Source organism: Typopeltis vanoorti, chromosome 9 (assembly GCF_054136105.1).
Source record: "Typopeltis vanoorti isolate ZY-2024b chromosome 9, IOZ_Tvanoo_1.0, whole genome shotgun sequence".
NCBI lineage: Eukaryota > Metazoa > Arthropoda > Arachnida > Uropygi > Thelyphonidae > Typopeltis > Typopeltis vanoorti.
Genome location: NC_143557.1, coordinates 44020885 through 44044309, shown reverse-complemented (window position 1 = coordinate 44044309; position 23425 = coordinate 44020885). Strand labels below are relative to the sequence as shown.

The 23425-nt window shown below is 34.9% G+C and overlaps 1 protein-coding gene across 1 annotated transcript in view; it reads right to left on the bottom strand.

Annotated features, from left to right (window-relative positions):
* Window positions 1-23425, bottom strand: part of nonC (serine/threonine-protein kinase Smg1) — a 1124353-nt gene that overhangs the window by 301087 nt on the left and 799841 nt on the right. The window lies entirely within an intron of this gene.

Below are 23425 nucleotides of genomic sequence, written 5' to 3'. Positions count from 1 at the left end.
CAATGCCCAGTCTATTTTTGGGTTTTTGTGCCTGGAATAAAATCTTTTCAGGTATATCACATTTTCCAAACATCATGTTCTGTCACTGACACAGTCTCATAAGCACAACAAGCAACATTGTTCTATAAATTCTACTTACAAAGTTATCAGTAATTTAATTACTTTAAATTACCAAAAATATTTTGACGGCAGTTCTTGTACCTCATTAACTGCCATTAACGTCTACATATTTTCGGAAATGCATTGTATGTGAAAGGAATGGAAGACTCCTTGTTATTATTATGCTTTTAAGCTTGTTATGGAAGTCTACAAACAAGCATCAATCTTTCAAACAGCAAATTTCTTCTGCTTTCTCAATACAAGAAGGATTTTGTTTCTATTTCTAAGAAACAGTCCTTCCAGGAGCAACTAAGTGCCACTGTTCCAAGATCAGAGCAGCTGAGGCTGTTTTGTAGATTCACATCTCTAACAAGAATATTTAATTCCTTCTGTTAAATCAGATGAGGTTTAACATAATATAATATAATAAAATTGATATAGCATCATGTGGTAATAGTAGACCAATATTAGAAGGCATAACGAGGTTGGTTGTGTTGGATCATGAATGAGACCTGCCATTACTAGGCAGATTTCATTCAGGATCAAACAAGAACAGAGCCTAAATCAAAAGATACTGTACTGCTGGTGCAAATTGTACTATAAATAAAAAAAAAAAAAGGGGGGGGGTAAAGTGTATCATGTAAATATTAAATGAGTACATATCTGTTTACCCAAAGAGGGAAAAACACTGTAGGTTATGTTGTATGTGATATGTCAAGGAAAAGGGATATATGAATTTGTAGTGAGGTGATATATGTGACGACCAACCCAAGAATAGGCTGTGTGAAACAGTGCATACTTCAGTGGTGACTAAGGGCCCTGAGGTCATGACCTTGGCAAACTCATTAGTGATCCTTACAAGCAAGGTTTGCGAAAAGAGACAAATGTGGACAATTCTCTGGGAGGAGCTCTCTCACGCATTCAAGTGCAACATCATCGAAACAACCGTGACTGAAAGCTGCAGTACAATAGGAGTGGGTGGTCAGAAAAAAAAGGGGAGAAGAGAGGGAATGTGAAGCAGGAAGGTGGAAAAAATAAAGGGGATGTGATCGAAGCACAGAGGGCAGGAAGCATCGGCTGTAGAACAAAGGGGGTGCCAGTGCAAACAGTCGGATGAAGTCCGACGAAAACCTCTAAGTGCAGACCGACGAAGAAGCTCGGGACCAAGTGAAACCTCAACAGCGATGTCCTTCTAGAAGGGTTCATAAGTCCTGGAGATGCATGACAAAAAATTTCCACTGACAGCAAAGTTGCAGTGTACATTGATCCAAAAGGGAGAGTGCTCCACAAAATGAGTCAAGTCGAATCAGGGTTTGCATGTGACTCGCACATGGTGACGAAGTGTTACGATATGCTGCATCAAATGGTAATGAAAAGCTTTGCTATATCTAAAATATGTTAAATGTTGAAGGGGGGAAGCAGCTAGGACCTTTCATTAGCAAAGGAAGCTGAGACTATTTGTCGGTATTGGAACTTATTGAGACCTTGGACTGGTAGTCCGAAGACCCATGTCATGCGATCTTCACATCGTGCACATATGTGTCACTTTAGCGATCTCTCTCCAGAGATCCATGTTCAGATAATTAATAGTATATGCTTATATCTATAACATTCTTAGAAAATAGCAATCTTGTCCTATTTGAAATTGTCACGTATTACCATATAGAGCATTTAAAGTTTGAAATAACAATTAACTGATTTATGTTCTATGCGTCCTAATCTTGTTAAAATTAAACTTTGTGTTTCTTGTTAAATCCTGGTCACTGAATTGTGTTTGAGAACGACACTGCCACTCACCAACACACAAACTGTGATAAAAGGGGAAGAATATCTAAATAAATGTAGTAAGGCTAGGAGAGGGCACGACTGCATAATCCCTGAATCCGTACACTATTCTACCTGACTTGGGTCAAGTAAGATAAACGTCGGATTCAGGAAGGGCCCGCGACATTCAAGGGGTGACTCTAACTGGCACAGAACAAAGAAATTTGTTAGAGTCCATGATCCGAGGGAGCTTTAGATCCCAGGTCACAAGAAGGCATGCTAACATGCCAAATACAAGGCTCAGAACAAATATTCCACGAAGTGGTGATGTAACAGTTGGTTTGGTGTTTTATGGTGCAAGGATGGCTGTGAAAATACTGTACCAGTAATCTGAAGTATACAAGTTTAAAAAAATAGTAGAACATTAAATAAACAGATATAGATAAAAATCGATAGATGCATTTCTCAAAAGGGGGTGCACAAAACAGTATACAGAAATGAATAAAAAGCAGGTGTAAATGATCAATGAAAGAAGTTTAAAAAATTCATTTGGGTTCAACATAAATAAAAAGCAACAGCGTGTTAAAAGGGTATACATAAGAAACACTATAAATAAATAAAAACAAAGTAAATGATCTACATACAGTAAAAGATGTTAACATCTTTAAAAATTTAAAAACCAAAAAACATTGGTTGAGTCTGATAAAATTTGCTTGAATAGGGCTCAGACAGATTATGAATATGGCTAAAATAATAACTGCACTCATTCATGAAATGAGGATAGTCAATTAAAATATGATGAATGGTGAGTTCAGCATTACAAAATTCACATATAGGCATGTTATCAACCCTCAGTAGCAAAGAGACTGTGACATGACTATGCAGAGCTGAGCAAGAACTTCCTCAAATCAATACCTGGGTGGACAAGATGCCATAATTTAATTTCAGACTTAACTGGTAAAGCTTATTAGTCACTCTATTCCAAGATGATTGCAACTGGTATAGAAGTTTGTGTCTGATAATCTGCCAGTAATCAGAATATGGGACAAGCAGATGGTAGATATTCCAGAAATGAGCTGAACTACTTGCAGTATATGCAGCCTTGTTTCTCTTGATCCCAATATGGCTTGGAATCTAAAAGAAATGTACATCTAAGTGTGGCTTCCATAACTCAAAGAGGAGGTGTTGATTCAAGATAGCACTAGATGTTTTTGTAGCTCTAGACTTTTTATTGCCTATTGAACATATTATGCACTTTTGACAGCGATGAAATTTAATGTATTTTAGTGCACGCGCGCACACACACACAATTGCATATAATGTATATAGATATAATGCACTCTGACAAAATGGCATAAAATAACACTAGGTCCTCTGATTTTGAACTGTCCATACAGACAGGCACAAATCAGAGTATTCAATTCTATGAGCTTCAAAGAGCTGCAGGTAGACCAATAGGAGAGGTAAAAAATTTTGGTTGCCTGCTGAACGAAAACCTGAATACTGGTATGTACGAATGACTGAGTGGAAGTTTGTTTAGTCACATCTGGGCTACACTATATACCAATATCTCTAAGCTTTTAGGAGAGCATTTAATTTGCATTGAAACAACTTTATAGCAGCTTTTTGGGTGGTGTGGACATTCTCCCATTGTGCACAAAAAAAAAAAAGGGTTGGCCATGTAGGGTAATCTGGAAGGGATTTTATTTTTGTTGCTCATTACAGAGACAGCTGTTGACATCAAAGTAACAACAGGAGGATCATTTGCACTTTTGCAACATGGTCTGTGGCAAAAGTGCAAATGAACTGTCTTCTGCTGTGAAAATCTGAACACATTTGCAAGCACCCATATTGAGACATGGTCCATGACTTGCAGCAGCTGTCTTTCTGTGATCCTCATATTACACGAGTGACATAAGATGGTGAAGTCATTCAAAGAGAGGGCATTACTTACTGTTGGAGGAAGTTGACCTAGAGTTATTGAGCTGTTATTGAGTTGACCTTGATTGCAAAAAAGTGTCACACTTAAAACTGAACCTGGTGGGACTCCCTCCTCCTGGTTATATGCTTGGGAAAGAGTGTTTCCCACTTGGACTTTGAAGATTTGATTAGATATAATAAACTTCTTATCTTTGAACTTCTTATCTAATCAAATGTTGGATGTTTATTTTTCACTTGGTTAGACTATGATAAATTTAGTTTAATCCTTTGCATCCATCCAAGTGTAAGCAAACAAAGTTTGCGCCTGAAAATATCTTCAGGACCGGGGTAAGGAGATGGGCTTTGCATTATGGGAGATACTGAGACATCACTATGAGAGCTTGGTTCACCTTTGCTCAGAGTTGCTAGTGTTGAATTACCTTACCAGTCCTGAAGATATTTTCAGGCACAAACTTTGTTTGCTTACACTTGGATGGATACAAAGGATTAAACTAAATTTATTATAGTCTAACCAAGTGAAAAATAAACATCCAACATTTGATTAGATAAGAAGTTCAAAGAATAGGATTCCCTCTAAGACCATAATTATGTAGGTTTTTCAGTATTCCAAAACCCGAAGTAGTGGCATGTGTTTTTCCCATATCAAAGAAAACCGATACATGCTTGCATATTAACACATTTGCTGCCAACTACGAGTATACTCGTAGCTGGTATTTGAGCCACACAAGCCAGCTACGAGTATACTCATATGACGCTTACTGCCGGCAACGAGATTACCCGTACCGACCTTGAAGAAGTGAAAATGCTTGGTTTCTGGAGCTAGCAGCAAAACTGTGAATACTTGTATGTCGCTTATTGCTAGCAATGAGATTACCCGTACTGACCTTGAAGAAGTGAAATTGCTTGGTGTACGGGAACAAACTATGACGAAGGAGCGTGGCAGCGAATGTGTTAAGAAGGAATATCTAATGATTGACTCCAGCTAAACTAGATGATCAGTGATAGAATGATCTTTTTCAGAGGCATGACTATGTTTTGGAAAAAGGCGGTTTTTCTTCAGAAACCATAAAGGATGAGAGTTAATAATTTTTTTACAGAATTTTACACAAGCAGCTGGTCAGATCAATTGGATGGTACTTATAGTTGCTTTCTGCCAGTGATCTGAAAATAAGCTTTTTGAGAAAATTCTGTTAGAAAGGTGCAACATTTGAACTATGGATGATGTTGACAGGGATTTTACCATCTTGTAATGGATATTATCTGGTCCAGCAGCAGTTGGACAACATTTAAGCAAAGGAGCTTTCATTTGCAGCCTGATGTATTTATCTGTGCAATTGGAAGCACATTGGATTTCTTGTTTTTCTGGTTTGCTTTCTTGGGTAAGGAAGAGAAGAAGATATCATGTTACTGACGTTTTAGCAAAGCTCACCCTGAGTATGTTGGCCAAGATGCTGTTGGATCAGAAACTATGCAACCACTGTGCTCAAGGATAGTGAACTAGTGGGTGGTATATCTATCCTTCATTTTCTGGATTTTGTCCCTGATTTCTTTAGTAGTAGATGTTTTGGTAGGGAGGATGTATAAAGGATCTAGGATTCCTTCCAACTCTGATGCTGGTTGTGTCTTGTTCATGCACATTTGAAAGGAATGAGGTTTGTTGTTTGGGGGAGTATCTTTGAAAAATGCCCCAAGCTTTCTTCCAAGTTTCCTTAGCTGCTGTGCAATTGTCATTCCACCATGTCTTAGGGAAATGAGGAAACTGACTAGATGTTTCAGAAATTGTAGTTGTAGCAGTTTGTATAATAAACTGTCACATGATTTACTGCATTGCTGATGACATAAGAACTGACCATTGCAAAATCAAATTCTGCTAATGATAAGGAGCAGAGGTCATCAGATTGCATAATTTTTTCTCGTGATATCTGTGATGGATTGTATGATTGTCCATGCAAGAATGTGGATATCATGGGAAAGTGATCACTCTCAAATAAATTCTCATCACTTTCCCACTTGAAGAATGAGAAAAGGGAAGGTGAATAGACAGTTAAGTCTATGACAGTGGATGTTTAGGTGGGCATATGGAAGAAGGTTTTACTTCCCGTATTTAAGATGGAGAGATTACTGTTGTCAAGCATATACTCAACAATGCTTCCTCTGCTATTTGTTCGACACTGCCTCAAAGAGTGTTGAGACTATTTGAACCCCCATTAATAGTAAGGGGATGATAACTGCAACATGACGTTATCAGGATCATCTTAAGAGATATCCGCAGCATACTATTATTATATTTCAGACTCAGTCAGATTGACTGATTAATTGATTTGTGGTTTTATGGTACAAGGACAGTTCAGGTCATATTGTGGCATGACACAGGTTACAGCAGTACACAGGATATTAATAAATAAATAAATAGTTATAAGGAGATAAACTGAAAGGATGGAAGGAAGACTTCTCAGAATAGTAGAAGGTAAAGTTCCTGGAAAATGAGGGAATAGACCATCAATGAGATGGATAGATTATGAATCTGGAGTGACTGTTTCAGAGAGTTGAAGTCTCCAGAGAAGGATACAACATGACCACATGGTGATGACTGGAGTGGGACATCACTGAGCATCTGAGTGACCATATGGCATCTGTTGATGTCCAATGAACAGACAGAGATGAAGGAGATAAATAATGAATAAGATATAATGTATGTATAAAGTAACTGCATATTAAAGGTCTTAAGAAATAGTTATAAGGAATGATAAATAAAGTATATATACAAGAAAATAGAGTAGCAATATATAAAATGTATTAATAAATAATTACAAGAAAATAAATGAGTAAATAAAAGGATGTACAAGGTTTAGTATCTACAATATGGTATCTACATATACACAAATTTATAATTAAATGTATTTGAATAAATTAATTCTTACTAAAAAGTTAAAATGGCATGCCATTTGTCTGAGTCTGATAACATCTCCTGAGTGCAAATAAATTAAAGATGTCAAGAAATGATATCCTTGGTATCATCTTTTACCCAAGTGAAAACAAACAAAGTTTGCGCATGAAGTAACTTCACATCAACTGCCTTAGTATCCCATAATGCAAAGCACATATCCTTACAGACAAGTATAATGCTATGCATTATGGGAAGAGCCACTATTCACACTCTCAGGGGACCCTGTCACCCCTAGAGGGGGAGTCCCCTGGGTGGTGGATAGGGGAGCCCACCATGTGTGTGTGTGTGTGTGTACATGCCCGTGCGTGTGTGTATATATATATACAGGGTGTTCGGGATAAATTTGACAGTTTCGTAAGGAAAAAGAAAATCTTCTTTGTATCTATTAAATTTAATGAATTGACAAAAAAACATTACAGGCAGAGTTAATTACAATACTATCAACAAGATTTACTCAAAATAACCACCATTAGCATCGATCACAGCTTCAATTCTGCTTCGGAACCTCGAACAAGCTAATGCTACAGTCTCCCTGGGAAGGGCCGCAAAAACTGTTTTAATTTTATCCATTAACTGGGCTTTTGTATTACTGGAAGTGCGATTGGTGTCTTTTTCAACTGCGCCCCATACAAAATAATCCATGGGGTTAAGGTCTGGGGAGTTTGGAGGCCAAACATTTGGACTGGTGAAGTCGTAGAAATTTTCAGACAACCATTTTTGACTTTTCCCAGAGGTGTGGCAAGGGGCCGAATCCTGCTGCCATACATACGGCCTACCATTGGCTACCCTTGTTATCCAGGGCTTGACTACGGTTAGCAACTCCACGAACAAAGCCCGAATTCCAATGCCAGGGTTCTTCAACACCTGTTCCTGCAGATTTGCGAGGAATTCTGCTGTACGAACGCAATCAGATCGTCTGCTAGGGATCTTTCTTCTTGCTACATCCTCGTAGTCACCATTGCAAGTCTCTAGTTCATGCCTGATTGTTTTTACTGTATTCAGGGAGCATTGGGCAGCAGTCGTAATATCCTTATTTTGATGGCGGGCACGAATCATCATGATACAAGTTATTCTCTTCCATGATTCAGGTGGGTTCCAGCTATCCATCCTTTCTGACATCTTGTATATGAATGAAGAAGGGTCCAAACTTTTAAATGAAGAGAAGTGTGTGTTAATACATGTAACTTACGGAAAAATATAATTAATTATAAATATGTCAAATTTATCCCGAACACCCTGTATATGGTGGGGTGGCCCGAATATACTGAATAAGGACTCGTGGACCAACAGGGCCATAAGGGGCAATCATCTTGACTGTAAGGGAAGCGGCACTCTCATGGACACCTAGCTGGATCTATCCTCTCCTCCTTCTACTTTGAGGAAGATCCACTTACTTTAATCTTTCCTATAAGGCCTTATCAGCCAACTCTTCTTACTTTATGACCCTTATGCTATTAGAGTACTCAAGGGCCATGGGGTCTTTTCATTTCTGGCCTTACAACTATGCCCTCTCTATAACCCTTACTATATTTCTTCTATAATCTACTCTTTCCCCTTCAATATACCCTATTCCTCTTATGGGTTTAAATTCGGAAGAAGGCTAGTTCAGAAGCCTTAAGGTAGCAGCCCTACCACTGAACTATTCCATCGTCAGGATAGTCCCATGACATGGAGAAAATAATCCTACTTGTAAGCTGACAGAAAAAGATAATCGGATTGAATCTATGGGAAACGACAAAATATAATACACATAGCAAACTGGAATGTAAGAGGAATAGCATATAAAGAAATAGAATTAGACCAGTTACTAAATGAAAGAAATTTTAAAATAGCAGTAATCACTGAAACAAAAAAGAAATTAAAAGGAACTATGAGAACTGAAAATTTTAATGTGATATACAGTGGAGTCGACAGAGACCAAAGAGCACAAGCAGGAGTCATGATTTGGATTCATAACTCCCTTTCAAAACAGTTAAAACATTATAAATTATGGAATGAAAGAATAATAGAAGCTAGAATAAAAACAGATAGAAGCAATTTAACAATAATTTGTTTATATGCCCCAGAAGAAGGAAGAGAACAGGATAATATTGATTTTTATAATCAGCTACAAAACATATATAATAAAATAAATAAAAAATGACTACATAATTTTAGCAGGAGACTTATATGCAAGAATTGGAAACACGAAAATTAATAATAATATAGGAATACATGGAGAACACACTCTAAAGAGAAATGGTAAAAAATTGATTGACTTTGTAGTTTATAACCTAAAAATAATGAATTCCTTCTATAAACATAAAGACATACATAAATATACTTGGGCAGCAAGAGGATGGAAATCAATATTAGATTACTTCATATTAAATGAAAAGACATCAAAATTTTCACTAGATGTTAGAGTTCACAGAGGATATGAAATAAGCAGTGACCACTTCCTTGTTAAAATAAAATTAAGATTACCACCTAAATGGCTACAAGTAACAAGAACAGAAAGAAAAATTAAAACATTTGCTTATAAAACTAGACTATTGAATGACACAAATGTACAATGGCTATATGAACAAAGAATTAACCAATATCTAGATTAAATAAAACAAAATCAAGAAATAGAAATAGAATGGCTTAATATAAAAATGATACTAAATGCAGCAGCAAATGAAAACTTAGGAAAGACCAAAAAATTCAATAAAAGAAAAAACTGAAGATCTGGGATGATACAATCAAAGAAATAATTAAAAAGAAAAAAGAAGCCTATCACAAATGGTTAAGCAGTAAAAGATTAGAAGATGAAATAGAATATAAAAGAATAAGAGCCATAGCTAAAAGAGAAGTCAGAAAAAGACATAGAGAATCATGGAATAAATTTGTTTCTAATTTAGAACATGATTTATATAAAATAAGACCTAATGTATATAAGATTTTGAAACACCTAAATGCAGATACCAAAGAAAACATAAAATTAAACACTGAATTAAAATTAGAAGAATTTCTAAATTACTACACAGAACTGTGGACAGACAAATATTTTAAAAAAGACAACTGGTAAACAATTAATGAAAAGGAAATAACTGAAGAAGAATTAGAAATCAGCCCGAAAGAAACGAGAAACAGAAAATCACCTGGAGAAGATAAGCTAGGCTCAGAACTATATATATACGCAGGAACAAGATTCAAAAAAAAGACTCTTATTATTTTTAAATAAAATTTACTCAACTGGTATCCCCCCAATAGAATGGAAAAAAGCAATTGTGATTTCTATCTTTAAGAAAGGTAATAGAGATGACCCTAAAAACTATAGAGGTATCAGTATACTAAATTCCTGTTACAAAATATATAGCAGAATCTTAAATAACAAACTAATGAAATATTCCGAAAACTTTATTCTAGAGGTACAAAATATTAGAAAAGGACGATCATGTATAGACCCAGCCTTTTGCCTAAAATTAATAGTAGAGAAAAGAAGATAATATAATTTGGAAACACATATTGCATTTATTGACTTTGAAAAAGCGTTTGACAAAGTTAAAAAGAAACATATTATTTAACATATTAAAAGAAAGACAAATACCAAATAATATCCTAAAAACTATCACAAGTATATATGAAAATAATCAAATACAAATAAGATTAAATCACGAGCTATCATATACAAGAGAGATAAACCAAGGGGTCCGACAGGGATGTCCCCCTCTCAGCAACTCTTTTTAATATCTACTTAAATGAAATAATAATGAAATGGAGTAAAAATTTACACCAAGGAATTAAATTTTAACCTACAGTTCACTTAAACACTCTCCTCTTTGCCGACGACCAAATAATAATTACAAATTCTGAAGATAACTTACAGAAAGCTATTTTAAATCTAAATGAGATATCCAAAGATTATGGTATGATAATATCAACAGAAAAATCAAAAACTATGGCCTTTAAAGGACAAGATCCAGCAAGAACTAAAATAGTAATAGATAACAGGATCTTAGAACAGGTGAATTCATTTAACTACCTAGGATGTATGATCACATATGAAAATGAAAAACATATAAATGTAAAAATTGCAAAATATTTAAAAATAACAGGTGTAATTAACTCTATATTTAAACTAAACCTAGTTCAAAAACAAACCAGGCTAAAAGTATACAATACATTAGTTAGCCTTACTGGTCTTAATGTATGGAAGCGAAATCTGGACAATAAAACAAAAAGACAAACAAAGATTAACAACAGCAGAAATGAAGTTTATGAGAAAAACTGCAAAGTATACCCTATTTGATCACAAAAGAAACGAAGATATTATGAAAGAATTAAACCAAGAACCAGTAATAGAAAAAATTAAAAAATATAAACATAAATGGATGGAACACGTTCAAAGAATGAAAACAGAAAGATTACCAAAACAAGCCTTAAAGTACAAGCTATTAGGAAAAAGAAAACCAGGACGTCCTCTTAAACGATGACTTCTAAGGCCGGAACAGGCCATGCTAGGCCTAAATCCTTGATACGTATGATGATGATGATTATGGGAAGAGACACTATTCAGATCAGTTTTGACCTTTATTGAGGTTTCATTATTGGGAGCCAGACCCAGAAGTGATACTAAAGTTGAAGTAATGCAGAAGTCATATTTCCATATACAAGTAGTCAAAAGGTGTCACACCTTATTACTGAAATACTCTGGATTAGAGATAGATGTTGAAAATTTTTTCAATATTCCCAGTACTGAAAGTTGATAAATACTCCCATAGATATTTCAATGGCAATACTCCTGGCAGTGTTTCCTGCCAGGAGTATTGACATTGGGCAATAAACACATTGATTTTATAAACTGTTTGTAATCAGTATATAGTACTGTATGACAGTATGTTGAAAAAGTAGGAACTGATCTGGCAGTTGTATCTGCAATGTAATTTCCAATGTGGCTAGAAATCCAACACAAGAGAAAATCAAAATAAAGGGTCTTTATTTGGTACTAAGTTTGAAACACTTCCCCAAGCACTGGATGTGGGTTATACACTGGAGAGGAGATAGCCTGTAAAGAATTCAGAGAAAGTACATAAATTACACTTTTGTTAGGAGTGCTCTTTGATATTCCTGAGTGCAAGCCGAATGGCATGCAACTGTGTTGTATAATTTCTGCAATTGAGTGGGATCTGGTTAAAGATCATAATGTTAGGAAACACAATAGCAAGGCCAACAGAGATCTCTGATCTTGAACCATTACTTCACACTAAGGAGAACACTTAACCAGATTAACCTCACATAAATATCTATGTTCAGTTACTATAGCATGAAATGCACTTGCCATTTACTCAGTAACTGGAATCTTAGGTATATTAGACTAAATACATACAAGTTATATTTATTTTTTAATCTTTCTTTTATCATATAATTATAATTTTTAATGCCAGTGCAAAATAAGAGATCCTTTCACTTAATATTGTATCACTTTGGAAAATCAATGTCATTATCAATTTCTTTGCTAATTATCTTAGTTGTCAATACATTTTCTTCCAGAACTTGATTCAAGAGAATTATTTTTATCAAACAATTATTTCATGAATTAATGAAAATCCAAATCTTAAAAAAGTACAGTCCCCATATGTTCCAAATTAAATTTTCTTTTATTCATAATCTTAGTTCAAAGATTAGTTCACAGATTGCACTAAGATTTGCTAAGATTGATCTTGATTTATAGAGAACTATACATAAATATTGACATGTCTAAACTACATGCAAAATCTTCAGAGCTAGAAAAATTTCCCTCATCATCAGTAGAGTAACAGCCACTTGACAAGCTAAGCTTCAACTTACCAAGTAATGTATATTCTTCATAATGTAATCTGTAGTTATTTGTACTTCAAATGTCTTGGTTTCCCTGACTCACTCATTACAAATTGAAATGAACGACTGTTATGTGCATGTTTTCTGCTAGTTTAGATATTATGCAGTTTTGAAGTAGCAATACTTTCATTATAGTTTATCACTCAAAACATGTAAACATGCAAGCATCAAAAGCAAAATTTCATTTCCAAATTTTTCATAATAGAATTAGAATTGTATTTCATCTTTGATGGCTAACCCCTGCAAACTATTACACACACACACACACACACAGTTTGAATTTGTTATTTATCCAAAGAAACTGTACCAGATAACTTTCAATTTTCTGAGAATGAAATTAAATTGTAATCATTATAAATCTGGAAATTATATGATATTGGGTAATTGGAGTAAATTAATTTTTAAAAAACAGTGTCATCTTACAAAATCAATATCAGAATAAAATGTTTTGAATATTTATTAATCAATTGGAAAGTTGAAAAACAAAACAACAAATTTCTGCACTATTCGGCTGTTGCTTGGGATTTTTCAGTTCATTCCTCTCTTTCTCAGTAATCTTTGTTAGCTCAGAGCCTATTACTCAAGCAGAAAGGAAATATTACCAAGTATATCTAAGACACAATTCATTTCTGAGAAGACAATTAGCAGCAATAGTAGAGCAGTAATATTTGGGGTAAAAAAAGCAGAGCTTGGGAGATGAAGGAAAGTTGGTGCTTTAGCGTTTCAAGTAGCTCTTACTCTAATGATGAAGATGTAGGAAATTTTTCTAGGTCTGAAGACATCGATTTGGTGTGTAGTTTAGACATGTCTTCATGCAGAAGATGGGTGATCATCAGTAAATGCACACCAGCTTATCAGAAATTATGATCAAAGGAAAATTCCAATGAGTTCCTCCCCCACCCCCATTATGAGCCAAAGGACTGCTTAAAGTTGAAAGATAAATGGGAGATCTTCATATGTGAAGAAATTATCAGAACTTCTTAACCAACATCCAATACTTTCCCCATGTTACACTCCTTTATTAGGTATTTACATAGATGTATATATAAAAAGAAAATAATCGTGGTTGAGCAATTTATGACTTAGCTGACTAAACGGTGTTTTGTATTGGCTTAAACCATAAGTAAAAATGATGGCCCAATGTGATAAAAGGTCATGCTAAAACCCAGTAAAAAGAAAGAAGCTTGTGTTAGTTTCATTAGAAAACCAAAGCAAATAGCAAAAAAGTAAGCAGTTGGAATAAACTCAATCTCAGCAGAATTGAAGATAAGTAATATCAAAAATTAATGCTATTAAATTTTTTTTCTTTTTTTAAATCTCAAAACAGTAGTTTTATTTCATAAATCTAATATAATGAGTGCTGGTCACCACTGAATTAAAATAAAGAAAGGATCCATACATATTAAATTCTGAGGAATTTAAACTTCTTCAAAGAATAAGAGAAGTTGCATTTGAGAAAACTTAATTTTCTAATTCAATCTTCAAAACTGTTAAATACACTTTATTTATGGTGTAAGAAAAGAAGAGTTTGGGAGATGAAGAAAAGTTGGAGCCTTAGCCTTTCAAGAAACTTACTCTACTGATAATGATGATGAACGAAATTTTTCTAGCTCTGAAGATGTCGATTTTGTGTGTAGTTTAGACATGTCTTCGTGCAGAAGATTGATGAACATCAGTAAATGTACACCAGCTTATCAGAAATTATGATTAAACAAAAGTATGATCAAAGGAAAATTCCAATGAGTTCCTCCTCCATCCCATTATGGGAACAGCCACTATCCAGACCAGTTTTGACTATTAAGGTCTCATCAGCGGGAGACAGGTCCAGAAGCGATACAAAAGTTTAAGTAATGCAGAACTGTCATTAACAGCTTAATCATAAAAATGACTTTCATAAAAACATTTGTATTTTCATGTTTATAATATCGTATGCACAAAAAAAAAAAGGTTTGTGGAGTAAATGGGTTTATTAACAAAGAAATACATGTTTACACATGATATGACATTTACAACTATCAGTGGAATCTTGGTCAAATAAAGCATTACAGATGATAGATTACAAGCTCAAAATGGGCACCTTGTCATTCAAGAGAGGTTTCGTAGCACATGTGAAGGTTTGGGGTAAAACCTTCACATGTTTTAAAACCTGTCATCTTGGAGAACAAGGGTTGGGACATCTGCTGGACACATTGTGTAAATTTTATCCCTTAGTTCATCAAATTCTGAAGGAATGGCTATTCTACCATATCTGCCTTCAAACCTTGATGAACTAAGGGATAAAATTTACATGATGGGTCAAGCAGATGTCCCAACCCTTGTTCTCCAAGATGACAGAGAACCTTCAAACGTGCTTCAAACGTCTCTTGAAAGACAAGTTGTCCATTTTGAGCATGTCATCTACCATCAATAATGCTTTATTCGACCAAGATTCCACCGATAGTTGTGAATGTCATATCATGTGTAAACATATATTTCTTTGTTAATAAATCCATTTACTCCACAACATGTATCATTGTAGTTATTCAGTACTGTCTTTTTCTTTTTTTTTTTTTTGAGATTTACTATAGTTTTTCCAATGTTTAGGATGACATTTCATTTTACTATCATAATTCTTCCTTAGAAAAATATTAGGTCCAGAGAATGATAATGGCCTCTCAAAGATCAGATACAACCTTGAGTTATACAGTCTGACCACAGATGAGAGAATCCTTGACATTTCTGCATACGGCAGAAGAAGGTGAATCCATTCCAGTAATAGGGTAATCAATGTGTTTCGTGGGATGAGTGTTTATTATTACACATTGAAAAATTAGCTTTTCTTTTATGAACATTCTAGTTTTTAAAAGTGGCAACTATTTTGCTTGTATAACAGTTGGAAAATCGTATGTATAAAGCATGCAATTTCACGTGTTGGTGAGGAATTTGTACATCGTCTTATTCCTTTCTCCCTTTCAACATGAATTGACTCTTTTTGGCACTGTGCCAGCTACAGTTCTCTCAACTGTGGGGAGACTATATTAATTCTATAAAGAACCCACAACATCTAGTAAAATCAAGTTCAAGAATATGCAGTGCGCAAGACATGCTCTTCATATAAAAAATAACAGTATTCTTAAGAAGACCATAAATAATAAGAGTGTCGGTAAAAGATTAAAGGAAAACCAATAATAAGATGTCAAGATAGCAACATCACTGCAATGTTTAAACTAGAGAAATGAGGTTTTGGACAGATAGGGTTTAAGTCAAACAAAGTATTGTATATACTTGAATATTGCTCGCCATAGAATATCTCACACCTGTGATTTTACTTTACAAAAAAAAAAAAAAAAGGAAAAGAAATTAAAAAGTTTTGCATATACCTCACACACGAAAAAAGGTTAAAGCTTTAAGAAATAGACAGTGAATGTTATTATGGAAGAAAGAGTAAAAAACTTTCGGATGTGGAGACTGATGTGGCCATTTCCTGGTGGTCTTACACCTTGTCTCCAGCCCTTGGATGTACTGTCGACAAACCATTCAAGGACTAAGTACAAAAATTCTATAAGGAGCAGATGGCAGCTATGACTTGAGTCTGGCAGGTAAGATTAAGAGACCATCATTAGAACTGTTGCGCAACTGGATTTTGAGAGCTTAGGACATGATTTCGCCAGATATAATTGTGAAGAGTTTTTTAAAAACTGGCATCTCTAATGCTCTGAATAGAAATGAAGATGACACTATTTGGGTAGACTGACAATGCACTCGAGGAAACTGCTCTCAAGACTGGAAGTGGCAATTGTGAATAGGAGATTCTTGGTAAGTCATACCAATTTACAGTTCTTATAAATCGTGGTGATCTTATGATTCTGAAATGATAAAAGGGCAAGCAATAATGAAACTGTTTGTTTTCATTTAATTAATAGGCAATGAAGCTAAAGATTCCAATACATCGTATGAGGGAGGTGATTGGCTGATCATGAAATAATGTTGATGATTAAAATTTAAATGCATTCATTTTATAAATCATGTGAGCAATTTATTTATATATTCATATGGGGTTTCCCCCCTTCTCCCCCACCTGTTAGGATGGGTTGAGCTGACTTAATGAGATATTAAATGTATGTATTTTATGACTCGGGGTCCCAAGCTGAGCCTGACATTGCTTCCACTTACTTGTGTCAGGTTCCTTCAATATTCTTTCCTATATGGCCTCACTTGGCTGACTCTTGCTTACTTCGACCCTGAGGGTATTAGAGTACTCGAGGCCCGAGGGTGTCTCTCCATTTTCCAATGTCTACTCTAGCTGGTAAAAGGCAGCAGCTCTACTAGTACTTGCTGGAGCACTGCTGTGGAAAAGGCAATGGGAACCACTCCACTAATATCCCTAGAAAATTTTAGTAGCAATGAATAGAACTTACAAGGGGGGCAGCTACCAGCCTGGCAAACCAAGGTGGCATCTCTTGGCACAGAGAGAAAAAGAAGGTGCACATTGGAATGGATACAATAACGGGAAATAAGGACACTTCAGGGGCTGATGTTCCTGCTGATAAAACCTCTAAAAGTGACTTAAAACAAGCTATAAACAAACTGAAAATTAAAGATCATCAGAGAATCAAAATTGCAACATGGAATGTGAGAACAATCAACAGATGTGGAAAATTAGAAAATCTCAAACAAGAATTGGACAAAGGAAAAATTGATTGATATTGCACTTGTTTTCAATAAAAGAACAGCAAAGAGCATCATTAGCATAAAATGTCTGAATGACAGGATTATGGTGGTAAAATTGAAGGCTGAACATGTGGACATAACTATAATGCAGGTATATATGCTAACAAGTGACTGACCATTCAGATGAGGAAATGTATGAACAATTACAAGAACTAATTAAGGAAGGAAAAAAGAAAATACTACATGATCATAATGGGAGACTGGAATGGAGTTGTGGGAGAAGAAGAGGATGGGAGTGTAGTAGAAAGATACGGACTGGTAATAGAAATGAGAGAGGGGGAAAGGTTAGTGGAATTCTGTAAAGAAAATAAGCTAATAATCACAAATACTTGGTTTAAAAAATCTAAGAGAAGACTATACACATGGAAAAAACCAAGAGATATGGAAAGGTATCAAATTGATTACATTACAGTAAAGCAAAGATACAAGAACAGTGTAAAAAATGCATGCACGTATCCTGGAGCTGATATTTACTCTGACCACAACTTACTATTCATAGAAATAAATGTGAAATTAAAGAAAATAAAAGAAGCTATAAAAAGGAAAAAATGGAACTTAGAGAAATTAAAAAATACCAAGGAATTTGGAAATAGATTAAAGAAAAAATTAGAGGAAATAAGTTTTGTAAAAACTGAAGATCCAGAAAAGAAATGGGAACAAGTTAAAAAGAGAAAATAAAGAAGATTGCAGAAGAAGAAATTGGATATGTAAGAGCCAAAAGAATAAAAAAAAACCTGGGATAACTAATGAGATGATTTCTCTAATGAAAGAAAGAAGAAAATGGAAAAATAAAGACATCCCAGAAAGGAAAATACAATGTAGAACCATGACTGACAAATTGAGAAGGGAAGCAGAAAGAGGTAGAGAAGATGGGCTTAAAAAAAAATATGAAGAAATGGAAAATTATGAGAGAGTGGGAAGGTATGATCTTTTATATGAAAAAGCAAGAAGCATAAATCACAAGAGAAATGGAATTCGAGCTAGAGGAATAGAAAGTAAGAATGGAGAAATCATAACTTAAGAAGATAAAATCCTAATGAGATGGAAGGAATACATTGAAGATCTATATGACATGGAAAATAGACCAAATGAATTGCTATTAGAAGATATAAAGAAGGTAAATGAAGATGATCTAAGCCGGGAGATTTTGAAGACAGAAGTAGAAATGTCCATTAAAGAACTAAAATGTGGAAAGGCAGAAGGAATAGATGAAATACCTGCAGACTTCCTGAAACAACTTCAGAAGGAACTGCAGAAATAACCAAAATAATAAATTTAATTTATAACAAAGGAGAATTACCAAAAGATTTTATGACCTTAATATTTATACCTATACCAATGAAAAGTAATGTAGTGAACTGCAAGGATTTTAGAACAATAAGCCTCATTTCCCATACGTCAAAAATACTTATGAGTATCTTAACACGAAGAATTGCATCTAAGGTGGAAGAATTTCTTAGAGAAGATCAGTTTGGACTGTTAAGAATAGTAAGTGAAAGAAGTCTGGAAGTGAATAAAGAAGTTAATATCTGTTATGTAGATTTTAAAAAAGCTTTTGACTTTGTAAAATGGGATAAGATGGTGGAAGTAATGGAAAACATTGATATAGATTGGAAAGACAGAAGAATAATTATTTCACTATATATATATGGGACAAACTACCATGGAGAAAAAGATATATATGGTACAACAGAACCAGGTATCATTGGACGAGGAGTAAGACAAGGCTGTTCTCTGTCACCAATTTTGTTTAATATGTATTCCAAAGCAATGTTAAAAGAAGCACTGGAGAATTTGGAAGAAGAAATAAAGATTGGATGTAGACAGATATTTGCAATAAGATACGCAGATGAAAAGGTATTATTATCAAATACTGAAACAGAACTATAACATCTGTTGAACAGATTACTGGAATTCTGTATCAATTATGGAATGAAAATTAACATAAGAAAAACAAAGGTAATGAAAATAGCAAGGAAAGAGACAAATACGGATATCAGAATAAATGGGGAAAAACTGAATCAAAGTAAAAACATTTAAATATCTAGGAAGTGTGATTAGCAGTGATGGAAGATGTAAAAGTGACATAAAAGCAAGAATAGCGATGGGAAGAAATGCCTTTAATAGAAAATGGAATTTATTCAGAAGTAAAATTGATAGAAACCTAAAGAAAAGACTAATAAAATGTTATGTATGGAGTGTTGCCCTCTATGCAGCTGAAACTTGGACATTGAAGAAAGAAGAAATTAAGATTTTGGAAAGCTTTGAGATGTGGATTTGGAGAAGGATGGAAAAAATCAAATGGACAGATAAAATAACTAATGACGAGGTTTTAAAAAGAATAGAAGAAGAAGAAAGTCTGTTAAGGAGGATAAAAAGAAGGGAAACTGGTTCAGACATATTCTGAGAGGGAATGGAATCATCAGAGATGCCATCAAAGGAAAAATAGACAGAAAAGACCCAGAGGAAGAGTAAGGAAAACAATGCTAGATGACATGCTGAATGGAGATAGGTACACAACCTTGAAAGAGAAGGCTCAGGAGAGAGTGGGAGGAAAGTTTTGCTACTAAGAGAAGAACCTGCTCGATTGCAGAAATACTCAGGAAGAAGAAGAGATTTTATGACTAAATTCGTATGTGTTCACAGAGTTGGTTTGCCTGTTCTGAGGGATGAAACACCCAAGTTTCTGGGTGAAAAAACTCTCTACCTCCGTGTGAGACTGGCCAACTCACCTTTAGTTGAAAGAAACCAGATAAATGTTCCTCACATGTTGGACAGGAATAAACCCAGGTCTTTCCAACCAAACGGCTTCATCTATACTGACTGAGCTACAGAGGCTCTATGTGAGCAATTAAAATTATAATGAATATTGAGGACTTAATTATAAACATCAATTTAATTTTTTCCTGAAAAACTTTAGTATCTGAAAATTCATACATATATCTCGCACCATGATTTTTTAACTTTAATTCTGAGGAAAAACAAGTGAGTTATATTGGAGTAAATACAGTAACTGTTGTATCCCAGAAGGCAAGGCTCAATTTGTACTGTTTAGCCACAGGAAGAAGAAGATTATAATTCTAACATTAAGTATTATAATTTTGAAGTAGTGTACAATAGGAAGTAGTCTTTTTTTTTTAAAATCACAAAATGAACACAGCACATATGAAAGTTTACTTAATTATATCATATTATTTCATGACTTTATAACTCTACCCCCCACCTCCATCCCACCAAACCACATCATAAAAAAATAAAAAAATAATCACATAAAGGGTTATCTTTAAACATCAAGATAAATATATCATATTTTTCTAAAATCAATAATTAATGAGCTTAATTTAAATGGGTTTTTCTAGAATTCAGCAGCTTATTTTTTTTTAAATAACTTAAAGTAACTGTTGTAAATCTGAAAAATTTCAGAAGCATGTGTGTGTGTAGAGGCTTAAGTGCTGTGAGGACATCATGTTGGAGGCTTAATGGATTGTATACAGCACTCAGAAAGGATTAAATCAGAATTTAATACTTCTTATATTTCATCTCAGTCACTGAGACATCTTCAGGGATTACAAAAAAAACTAATGTAACATATATACAAATACCACACAATACTAAGTCCAACGACGTGGGTGACACTAAAGTCCTCTTTAGGTGGGGTGTCCTCTGGTGATAAGTGTTTTCCAAATCTTAGGAAGCTCAATGCAACCATATTTATTAAGATTTGGTTGATTTTTGAGAGCTGCTGCTGATTCTAAGAATAGTCTCTCTTTTTTGAATTTGCTGTGGTGGAGCATAGCAGTTTTTTTTCCATGCGATCCTGTGGGTTGTATCCAAGCGGATAAGGATAATGACACGGAATACAATTGAAAAATGGAGATTATCCTCCGTGATCGCTCTACCTACATCCCGGTAGAACACGACCCCACAAAAACACAAGTTAAAAAAGTATATATATATTAAAAAAGTATCTTCCTGGCAGCCAGACATCACGAAAAAACTCAAACCTTTCTGTTCCTGTCCACCCTAAATATATGGTTTACCAAAAATCCACAAACCCAATTCCCCACTAAGACCTATAGTAGATGACACTAATGCACCTTGCTACAAACTGTCAAAACAGCTGGCCAACTTTCTGACCCACCTCACTGGAATTTCCATATCCTATATAAAAAAACGCTACCCATTTTAAAACCTTCATAGAAAATTTAACCTTAAACAACACAGACATATTGGTAAGATTTGATATCTCCTCATTGTTTACCAATATTCCCTTAATTGATACCTTAACACTCTTAGAAAACGTTTTTCCTTCTGACATCTTAGATCTCTTTTCCTTTGCCATCAATTCTGGTTATTTCTCTTTGAAGAACAAAATCTACAAGCAGATAGGGGGAACCGCCATGGATCCCCCCCCCTCGCCTATTTTTATATGGAAGATTTTGAAAAACGAGCCATAGATTCAGCCCCTCTCAAACCTTCTATCTGGCTAAGATATGTAGATGATGTGTTCTCTATTTGGCTTTATGGCCAAGACACATTAGACTCCTTCCTCAGTCACCTCAACAGTCTACATCCAAGAATCCAATTTATGATGGAAAAGGAAAAGAACAATTGTTTACCCTTCCTAGACACCTTAGTTACATGCCTTCTTAATGGTACACCGTCCTTCACTGTATATAGAAAACCCATGCACACAGGCAGACACATTCACAAACTCTCCCACCACCACCCAGCTCAACAATATGGCATCATTAAAACTCTTACCAAGAAAGCCCACAATCTTTTGTTCCAGTGGAACAGCCCTTACAACTGAGCTTGACCACATACACAACACTTTCCTCTCCAATGGCTACAACAATCACAGTATTAAAAAAATAATCAGTTCCTCTCCCCCGTTCCCCGATCTTCTCTTCAGAAAGAGTTTAGAAATGCCATCACCATACCCTACATCCGAAAAAAACAGCCAAGATTTTCAAAAAGTACAATCTACATACAGCATTCAAGCCCCATCGCAAACTTGCTATTCTCATCCATTCTACAAAAGATCAGCTTCTTCCTCTCTCAGTGCCTGGAGTTTATAAAGTACCTTGTTCCTGTAAGCTGGTGTACTTTGGACAGACAGACAGATCAGCAACCATCTGCCTGGAGGAACACAAGTCATACATCTGCAACCACAGTCAGGTCTGGCTGACCATGTCTTGGATACAACCCACAGGATTGCATGGAAAAAAACCACCATGCTCCACCACAGCAAATTCAAAAAAGAGAGACTATTCTTAGAATCAGCAGCAGCTCTCAAAAATCAACCAAATCTTAATAAATACAGGGTCCTGCCTTACATTCCAAGCCACCTACAACCACCCTTAGAGGGTGCCCCACCTAGAGAGGACTTTAGTGTCACCCACGTGGTTAGGCTTAGTATTGTGTGGTATTTGTATATATGTTACATTAGTTTTTTGTAATCCCTGAAGATGTCTCAGTGACTGAGATAAAATATAGGAAGTATTAAATTCTGTTTTAATCCTTTCTGAGTGCTGTATATCCATTAAGCCTCCAACATGATGTTCAGAAGCATGTAATATCATTTAAGGATGAGTTCTAAACCACTAAGTGATAATAACATTTTTCAACTTTCTTGTGAAAGTTGAAAATGTATAATGGATTTCTTGTATAGTTTCTTCAAAAGTGATTATTAATTTTTTTTTTTTAATATTAAATTATAAAGTTTCGTTAGATTCATATTAAAAATGAGATATTAGGGAGTAATCTGATATTGTTAGAATTCAAGCATGCATGAGTCGGGTAATGTAATTTAAGGTGGTAATGTCACTTAAACAGAATGGGAGAGGAAAGGTGAGCAAAACAGGTGTTTGATGCTAAAATCATAGGAAAAAGATCTAGAGGAAGACCAAGATCTAAGTGAATTGATTAAGTGAAAATTGCCTTAGAAGGCTGACATGTTACATATGACAATATTGGGGGACTGACAAGCAGAAAACTGACAGATTAATTTGGGAAAATTGTTGTTGGGAGAATTGGTGGTAATATGGGCTTAACTGTGTGGTACTGTCACAATAGCCTGTGAACACTTTGATGGTACATATGAAGAAATTGATGAAG